This window comes from Pelobates fuscus, chromosome 3 (assembly GCF_036172605.1).
Source record: "Pelobates fuscus isolate aPelFus1 chromosome 3, aPelFus1.pri, whole genome shotgun sequence".
NCBI lineage: Eukaryota > Metazoa > Chordata > Amphibia > Anura > Pelobatidae > Pelobates > Pelobates fuscus.
In genome coordinates this window covers 245,902,217-245,911,997 of record NC_086319.1, presented here as the reverse complement: position 1 = coordinate 245,911,997, position 9,781 = coordinate 245,902,217, and the positions used below count along the sequence as shown (strand labels likewise).

Genomic DNA, 9,781 nt, shown 5'->3' with positions numbered 1-9,781 from the left:
TTGTCAAAAGGTAGCACAGAGTATTGACTAAAATGGTGCTAATAATTGTACCATGCATATATTTAACAAAGAAAACAAAAAGCTGTCTTTGTTAAATATATGTTAAAGCTGTTATTCAAGATATATATTCACTGGTGCTTATTCCAGTATAATGTATGAGTACATATGTAGACATTTTTTTTTATTAAATATTCAAGAGAGTTGAATAATTTATTTCCAGGTGAGAGTGCAATGTGGGTCTCTCTTATCATATGCAGGGGTCTTATGTAAGAGTTGCATTCTTTTCAGTTGTAAATGACCACTGGAAGGGGCACTCTGGACCCCTAAATCATTTACGTTTGCTGAAATGCTTCATATGTGTGAAGAATGTGTTCTCTTTTTTTCATTTTATTTTGGCAAAAATAAGAATTATAATAAAATAGGAAGTGTTCTGGATGTTTTCCACAAAAATGCGAAATGTTAGTCTTACTGAAAGCAAGCAGACTGTTTCGTTATTTCAAGTCTTGGGGATTTCCACTTTGCTTGGTCAGTACACAATGTGTGTGTTGACCTGAGAAGCTCTGTCTTCTTAAATAAGTTGGTCTCTTAGTATCTTCAGAGTGTCTCTGAGGATTTTTAATGAAACCTTGGTCCAGTCTTTAAATGGAAGAATGTAAATCAAGTATAGTCTGGCTGTGAGGCATTGGAACTTATATGATTGATTTAGAGAAAGTAGCTAGTGAATGGTGGTTCTCTCCCAAGTAATGGTTGTGCAGTTTAGTTAAAGTCATAATAGCTTCTTCCACAGATCCAAGTTGGATTAGTGCCATATTTTGATCATTTTTTGAGAAAAGTAAGGCCTTGTTTAACCCCTTAAGGACCAAACTTCTGGAATAAAAGGGAATCATGACATGTCACACATGTCATGTGTCCTTAAGAGGTTAAACAACTAAGGCTGTCAAAAAGCATCTTTAGATCATCATCAATTACTCAAGGCGGAATATTTGATCGATGCAAAGCTGCTGAAGGTGGGAGGATATTCTGGTAGTTCTTTGATTCAGGTTCCTTAAAGCAATGTTGCGGGCTTTTAGCATAATCCTTGGTTATTTCTTGGTCATCATTACCCCCTCAGGGAAAATTGACAACTTTGAGAGGGTGATTCACAGGGTAATACCCTCCATGAAGTCTCAGTCCATTTGAGTGACTCATGGCAAGGTGTTATTGGGTTGCATCTGCTATCTGCACCAGTGCATTATCCTATTTATCCTATGTGTTATTATCTTGCATGGTGGACTTCTCCACATATACCAAGTAACATAAAGAGTAAGTGAGGTAAGATAAAATCAGGTTTAGGCTTCTAACCAACAAAACAGAGTGCCCTGGCATTGTGGATACTCCAACTATAGTTTTCTATTTCTATTCCTTTGTGAGTACCAAATCACGAAATCTTCATTTTATTATCCATGTATTGTGTGATCTTGCACTAGGTGCTTGTGTTTTTATTTTTGTGTTACAGTTATCCCATTTGTATCCCTGCCATATTCTTATACCTCCAACCAAGATACTCCACCCATTGTGTATGTATATTCCAACTATAGGCCCAGTGATGGCAGAAGTGGTGAGTACAAGTGGGCACAGGGCACCTCCTGGAACACTCTGCACTGAAAGGCGTGCCTAAGGGAAACCAATAGCTGGAGCAAAGTCAGCAGCTACAACATAATTTATGAGATCATACCTGGAGCCCCAAAAGATGCAGCCCAGTAAGTAGATTGATGCAGGTAAAATCCAAACTCATCATTGTTGTACTTGACATTAAGGCTTGTTAGCTAGGAAGATTAAATGTGCAGAGTGTACAATTATTGTACATATTCTTCCCATCGAGAGTCACTTTGGTTTGAGGATCATGCATAGGATCAGCATACAGCAACAAGGCCTGGAATGAAATTGATTATATTCAGTATAGTTTCAAGCATGGAGAACATCTGATGTAGAACTTCAAAAGTGACAGTGTAAAATAAATTATCCACTTTAATTCTGAGGACTGGACTCTTTCCAGTGAGTGTGAATCAAGCCATCAATCCCAGGCCCACCTGTGAGAGCCTCCTGACTGGACGGTGTTTACTGCCTGCAAGGTTGCCACCGCTCTCCTTTTGTTTGGCAGATTGTTGGTCTTCATTTCTCTGTGTTTAGAATTCTGAATGTACACAGGTTGGCTGTGGAGGTGAGGAGTAAGAGGTGTATAGTAATTCACCATGTTGACTGCTGCTTCTTCAGAAGCGAATTCCAGGAATTCCTGACTTTTTACTTTCATCATTATAAGATTGTTAACTTTTCCAAAAGACAGACTTAGTGAGATGATCTCTGATTCAGTGACATATTTTGGAATGTTGCAGATGTGTAGAACTTTAGGTGGAGAAAGGGAGGATAGTAGATTTTGTTACCATTAGCTGTGGCTGGAGTGGAATGACTCATGGTAAAATGCTCCTGAAGAGAGAAGCTTGTTAAATCCTCACCATCCATGGCCCAGAGGATGAGAGCAGGAAAAAGAGACAGAGAGACAGAGAGGGAGCAAAATAAGCTCAGAGTAGAGAAGAGGCAGGAGGAGGAGGGAAGGTGTAGAGATTGATAATTTTAGAAATTAACCTGGTTACATCCCACTAGCTGTCAAACAGAAAACCTGTCATGTTACTTTCTAATATGTTTAGCTCGGTGGAGCTAAACTCAAGAGGCAGCAATTGCCCAGAGCACTTGCCTTGCAAAGATTCCTCATTGAACTTCATTGGGAAGTCTGTGATTGGACAGCCACAGAAAGTTTGGGCTTGGGTAAGAGGGGATGGCTTGCAAAGGTTTCAGACGAGAGAAATACTGTTTTTAGATATACACCTCAATTTAAAAAAATGCATAATTAAATGCAGGCATGTTTTCACTTGGAGTATATCTGCTAAACCGTTATATTTTTGTATTTGGGCAGTGGAGTATCCTTTTAAGCAATAATTGTTCCTGCTGTTGATAAAACTATGCAGTTATACCAGAAAAAAAAAAAAGAAGTATATCCAATGAAAGCTGAGTTACACTGTTAAGTCAGTTTGTGCTTCTAAATATTGTTTAAGGAAGGTCCCTATATTATACATTTGTGTAAAGAACCTCTATTACATATGCAAAAACACATTGATATACCAATTGCTAAAATAATTGCTACAAATTATTTATTTATATTTATGCTTAGAATTGCAGCATTATTGCTAATATATTTCCCAGCAAGAAAAATAAAAATAGTGAGAATAATAGTGAGAGATAGACATAGATCAGTAGACAAATATATTTTCATTTATTTTTGAAAAAGGGAATTTAAAAAATACAAGTATCTGGATGCCAATTCAACTTCTATATAACAAGCATAAGTGTGGCATTGTAGCATTAACAGAGCATTGCACATTGCAGCTAATAGAATTTGGTTCATGTGCAATTACATTGTACTTGCTCAGCTATTTGTCCTAGATAAATGGTCATGATTACTATAAAGCTATGGCCTGAATCAAAAAACGTGACTTAATTTTTATTTACTTTAGAAACTATACAGAATGATTGATAACACTGAGCATTTGCATAATGCATGGCGTGCATAATGCTAATGCAAGACTTGGATTGTAACCTTAAATAAATGGATGTAAAAAAATGCAGAGACATGTGAAACTATTTTTTTATACAGTCATACTATAGTCACCATGTTTAAACTGGTGCTTGCAGTTTATGTGTTAAGCATTATTTTAATGTGTTTTCTATGGCGTTAGATTAAAAGGCCAAGTCATGTTAGCTATAATGAGTACTAATTAGTGATGTCGCGAACATGAAATTTGCTGTTCGCGAACGGCGAACGCGAACTTCCGCAAATGTTCGCGAACGGGCGAACCCGGCAAACCGCCATAGAATTCAATAGCCAGGCGAATTTTAAAACCCATAGGGACTCTTTCTGGCCACAATAGTGATGGGCCCCCACCCACCTGAGTGGTGGGTGGGGGCCCTAAACAAGAATAAGGGGGGGACCTATTGTCCTCCCCCCGGCCCCCACCCCTGAGTGGCGGTTGGGGGCCCTAAATACCAATAGGGGGGGACCTAATGTCCTCCCCCCGGCCCCCACCTCTGAGCGGCGGGTGGGGGCCCTAAATACCAATAGGGGGGGCCTATTGTCCTCCTCCACTGGCCCCCACCCCTGAGCGGCGGGTGGGGGCCCTAAATACCAATAGAGGGGGGACCAATTGTCCTCCCCCCGGCCCCCACCCCTGAGCAGTGGGTGGGGACCCTAAATACCAAAAGGGGGATCTATTGTCCTCCACCCGGCCCCCACCCCTGAGCGGCAGGTGGGGGCCCTAAATACCAATAGGGGGGACCTATTGTCCTCCCCCCCGGCCCTCACCCCTGAGTGGCGGGTGGGGGCCCTAAATACCAATAGGGGGGGAACCTATTGTCCTCCCCCCACACCCCACCCCTGAGCGGCGGGTGGGGGCCCTAAATACCAATAGAGGGTGGACCAATTGTCCTCCCCCCCGGCCCCCACCCCTGAGCAGCGGGTGGGGACCCTAAATACCAAAAGGGGGGATCTATTGTCCTCCCCCCGGCCCCCACCCCTGAGTGGCGGGAGGGGGCCCTAAATACCAATGGGGGGACCTAATGTCCTCCCCCACGGCCCCCACCCCTGAGCGGCAGGTGGGGGCCCTAAATACCAATGAGGGGGGACCTATTGTCCTCCCCCACGGCCCCCACCCCTGAGCGGAGGGTGGGGGCTCTAAATACCAATGGGGGGACCTAATGTCCTCCCCCCCGGCCCCCACCCCTGAGCGGCGGGTGGGGGCCCTACATACCAATAGAGGGGGACCTATTATCCTCCCCCCGCCCCCCACCCCTGAATGGCGGGTGGGGGCCCTATATGCCAATGGGGGGACCTATTGTCCTCCCCCCGCCTCCCAGCCCTGAGCGCGGGTGGGGGCCCTAAATACCAATACAGGTGGGACCTATTGTCCTCCCCCCCGGCCCCCACCCCTGAGCGGCGGGTGGGGGCCCTAAATACCAATAGGGGGGGACCTATTGTCCTCCCCCCGGCCCCCACCCCTGAGCGTCGGGTGGGGGCCCTAAATACCAATAGAGGGGGGACCAATTGTCCTCCCCCCGGCCCCCACCCCTGAGCAGTGGGTGGGGACCCTAAATACCAAAAGGGGGATCTATTGTCCTCCCCCCGGCCCCCACCCCTGAGCGGCAGGTGGGGGCCCTAAATACCAATAGGGGGGACCTATTGTCCTCCCCCCCGGCCCTCACCCCTGAGTGGCGGGTGGGGGCCCTAAATACCAATAGGGGGGGAACCTATTGTCCTCCCCCCACACCCCACCCCTGAGCAGCGGGTGGGGACCCTAAATACCAAAAGGGGGATCTATTGTCCTCCCCCCGGCCCCCACCCCTGAGTGGCGGGAGGGGGCCCTAAATACCAATGGGGGGACCTAATGTCCTCCCCCCGGCCCCCACCCCTGAGCGGCAGGTGGGGGCCCTAAATACCAATGAGGGGGGACCTATTGTCCTCCCCCACGGCCCCCACCCCTGAGCGGAGGGTGGGGGCTCTAAATACCAATGGGGGGACCTAATGTCCTCCCCCCCGGCCCCCACCCCTGAGCGGCGGGTGGGGGCCCTACATACCAATAGAGGGGGACCTATTATCCTCCCCCCGCCCCCCACCCCGGAATGGCGGGTGGGGGCCCTATATGCCAATGGGGGGACCTATTGTCCTCCCCCCGCCTCCCAGCCCTGAGCGCGGGTGGGGGCCCTAAATACCAATACAGGTGGGACCTATTGTCCTCCCCCCCGGCCCCCACCCCTGAGCGGCGGGTGGGGGCCCTAAATACCAATAGGGGGGGACCTAATGTCCTCCACCCCAGCTCCCACCCCTGAGCAGCGGTTGGGGGCCCTAAAAAAAATGCCCCCCCAGGTGACTAGGGGTCCCCAAACCCCTAGTCAGCCCCTCCCCCCTAAAAAAAATGGTCCCCCTACCTACCCCCCTCACCCTAAAAATAATGAGGGGGTAGTCAATAAAGCTAAAAACCTGTAAATAAATAAAAATAAACTTGCCATTAGATGTCTTCTTATTTCTAAAATCTTCTTTCTTCAGCCCCCAAAAAGGCCAAATAAAAAGCCAATATAACCGTCGCACATTAAAAAAAAAAAAAAAAAAAAATGAGCGCAACGAAAATTAATCCTTCTTCACCCTTCGAGGGCACGCCACGTACTGAGCTATGCAGGGCGGGTCAAGGCTTATAAAGCCTTGCCACGCCCTGCAATTAGGCTTAGAACACTCTGATTGGTTGGTTTAAGCCAATCAGAGTGCTCTGTGTCATTTTACACGGCGTGGGAAAATTCCAAAGAACTTTCCCACGCTGTGTAAAATTACACAGAACACTCTGATTGGGTGGATTTCAAGCCACCCAATCACAGTGCTCGGTATCATTTTACACAGCGTGGGAATGTTCTGTGGAATTTTCCCACGCTGTGTAATTTGACTCATAACACTCTGATTGGTGGATTAAGTAACCAATCAGAGAGTTATGAGTCAAATTACACAGCGTGGGAAAATTCCACAGAACTTTCCCACTCTGTGTAAAATGACACAGAGCACTCTGATTGGGTGGCTTGAAATCCACCCAATCAGAGTGCTCTGTGTCATTTTACACAGCGTGGGAAAGTTCTTTGGAATTTTCCCACGCTGTGTAAAATGACACAGAGCACTCTGATTGGCTTAAACCAACCAATCAGAGTGTTCTAACCCTAATTGCAGGGCGTGACAAGGCTTTATAAGCCTTGACCCGCCCTGCGGAGCTCAGTACGCGGCATGCCCTCGAAGGGTGAAGAAGGATTAAAAAAATTTGCGTTCATTTTTTTATTTGGCCTTTTTGGGGGCTGAAGAAAGAAGATTTTAGAAAAAAGAAGACATCTAATGGTAAGTTTGTTTTTATTTATTCACAGGTTTTTAGCTTTATTGACTCCCCCTCATTATTTTTAGGGTGAAGGGGTAGGTAGGGGGACCATTTTTTTGGGGTGGAGGGGGTGACTAGGGGTTTGGGGACCCCTAGTCACCTGGGGGGGCCATTTTTTTAGGGCCCCCACCCGCCGCTCAGGGGTGGGGGCCGGGGGGAGGACAATAGGTCCCCCCAATATTGGTATTTAGGGCCCCCACCCGCCGCTCAGGGGTGGGGGCTGGGGGGAGGACATTAGGTCCCCCCTATTGGTACATAGGGCCCCCACCCGCCGCTCAGGGGTGGGGGCCTGGGGGAGGACAATAGGTGCCCCCCTATTGGTATTTAGGGCCCCCACCCGCCGCTCAGGGGTGGTGGCCGGGGGTAGGACCTTAGGTACCCCCTATTGTTATTTAGGGCCCCCACCCGCCGCTCAGCGGTGGGGGCCGGGGGGGAGGACAATAGGTCCCCCCTATTGGTATTTAGGGCCCCCACCCGCCGCTCAGGGGTGGGGGTGGGAGGACAATAGGTCCACCCCCTATTGGTATTTAGGGCCCCTACCCGCTGCTCAGGGGTGGGGGCCATGGGGAGGACAATAGGTCCCCCCATTGGTATTTAGGGCCACCACCCGCCGCTCAGGGGTGGGGGCCGGGGGGAGGACAATAGGTCCCCCCCTATTGGTATTTAGGGCCCCCACCCACCGCTCAGGGGTGGGGGCCAGGGGGAAGGACAATAAGTCCTCCCCCTTTTTTTTACTTTAGGGCCCCCACCTGCTCAGGAAGGGGGGACCCTTTTTTTTTAACAGTGAGCAGCCACTGCTCACTGTTTAATAGACTGTTTAATAGACATGCTCACTGTTTAATAGACATGCCCCTACTCGCGGTATTACGAGTAGGGGCACAATTTACTAATACTAAGTAATTTTTACTTAGAATTAGTAAATTTGGCTGAAAGACCACACAAAAAAAAATAGGGGGCGGACCGAACATTGCATATGTTCGCCGGCCGTGGCGAACGCGAACATTGCATATGTTCGCCGGCCGTGGCGAACGCGAACACGCTATGTTCGCCAGGAACTATTCGTCAGCGAACCGTTCGGGACATCACTAGTACTAATATGTTTAATCCCTAGACCCCTGATTAGGGATAAAATAGTAAATGTTAAACAAAGTTAAAGGCTTAGCTTTTGATAATAAATGCTAAATAATGGTAAAGGCCTAGAATTTGATAAAGTTCATAAGTAATATATGAATACACGCATAGGGTTGTTTTCCTTTTTTCATTGCTTATTTACCTCCTCTACAATCCAGTGTTGGTCTTCACCTGGAAGAGAAATGTATTCTTCTATCAGAGGTCTGGACAGTAGAACTAAGAGTTGCATGGTGTGGTTGTAACAATGTTTCCCAAAATTACCAACCTGCAGTACACAAGAGCCTACAGGGTGCACAAATTATAGGGGAGCCAAGGAAAAACGAGGAAGGAAGGGCTAACACATATTGAAACACTTATGTTCTATTTTAGTAATGCAGTTGTATATACTATAAGCTGTCATTATGCTCATGTATAGTAACAATTAAAGGATCACCATAGGGTCAGGAACACAAACATGTATTCCTGACCCTATAGTGTTAAACCTACCATCTAGCCCCCTTGGGCCCCTCATGCCTCCATAAATATAGCAAAATCTTACTGTATTCAAGCCTGAAGCTGTAGGTCTGCATGCTGTCTGCCTCAGAAAAACAAGCTGTCTGCTGACATCATCAGAAGTGGTGGCCTGATCCAATCACAATGCTTCCCCATAGGATTGGCTGAGACTGACAAGGAGGCAGATCAGGGGCAGAGCCAGCATGATTCAAACAAAGCCCTGGCCAATCAGCATCTCCTCATAGAGATGAATTGAATCAATGAAGCTCTATGAGGAAAGTTCAGTGTCTGCATGCAGAGGGAGGAGACACTGAATGCTTGGATGCATTTAAAGCAGTCATGACCCAGGAAGGGTCTCTAACAGCTATCTGAGGAGTGGCCAGTGAAGTTATCACTAGGCTGTAATGTAAACACTGCATTTTCTCTGAAAAGAGTGTTTACAGCAAAAAGCCTTAAGGTAATGATTCTACTCTCCAGAACAAATTCAATAAGCTGTAGTTGTTCTAGTGACTATAGCGTCCTTTTAATAATAATGTTTACATTCTACTGGTATTATGGAAATCTAGTAGATACACAATACAAATAAATATAACACTTAAGAAACATGCATAAAAATAGATTTAATAAATTGTAGGATAGCACGGTAACTCCTGGATATGCATCTTTATACAAAAAGTGATATATTTAGTTACAAAAGTCTTTGAATATATAGTTCCCGCAGCTCCCGCTGTGAGGATGAATGTGTTCCCACTTTTGTGTAATTGTTGGGATTCAAGTCAAAATGGTTTAAAACATGTAAGGATCAGCAAAGAGAATAGTAAGACCACAATGGGCCAATACAGGCAAAAAAAAAACAAGAATAATGATAAAGTATCAGAATGATGAGATCAGGTTTGGTGCCCATGAGTCAATTTAATTGATAACTAAAGCCAAGAGACACTATATGCCTGCTAGCTTAGACATTGATGCAAAAAACTGAATAGTTTACAAAGGGCTTGGTACTTTTACTGATTTATGTCTTGTGCCTTGCCAGATGTCTAGATAAAATGTTTGAGTTAGGCAATGCTTCTAAGACTGTTACATACCAATTGCTTTCTAGAGTAGACTTTGAGTATTAATTTAAATATTAGCACTTTACAGTCAAACATTATAATTTTAATTAACAA

General features: G+C 46.2%; 1 pseudogene; it reads right to left on the bottom strand.

Annotated features, from left to right (window-relative positions):
* Positions 1–689: 689 nt before the first annotated feature.
* Positions 690–2,451, bottom strand: LOC134601048 (polypyrimidine tract-binding protein 3-like; annotated as a pseudogene).
* Between the last annotated feature and the right edge of the window lie 7,330 nt (positions 2,452–9,781).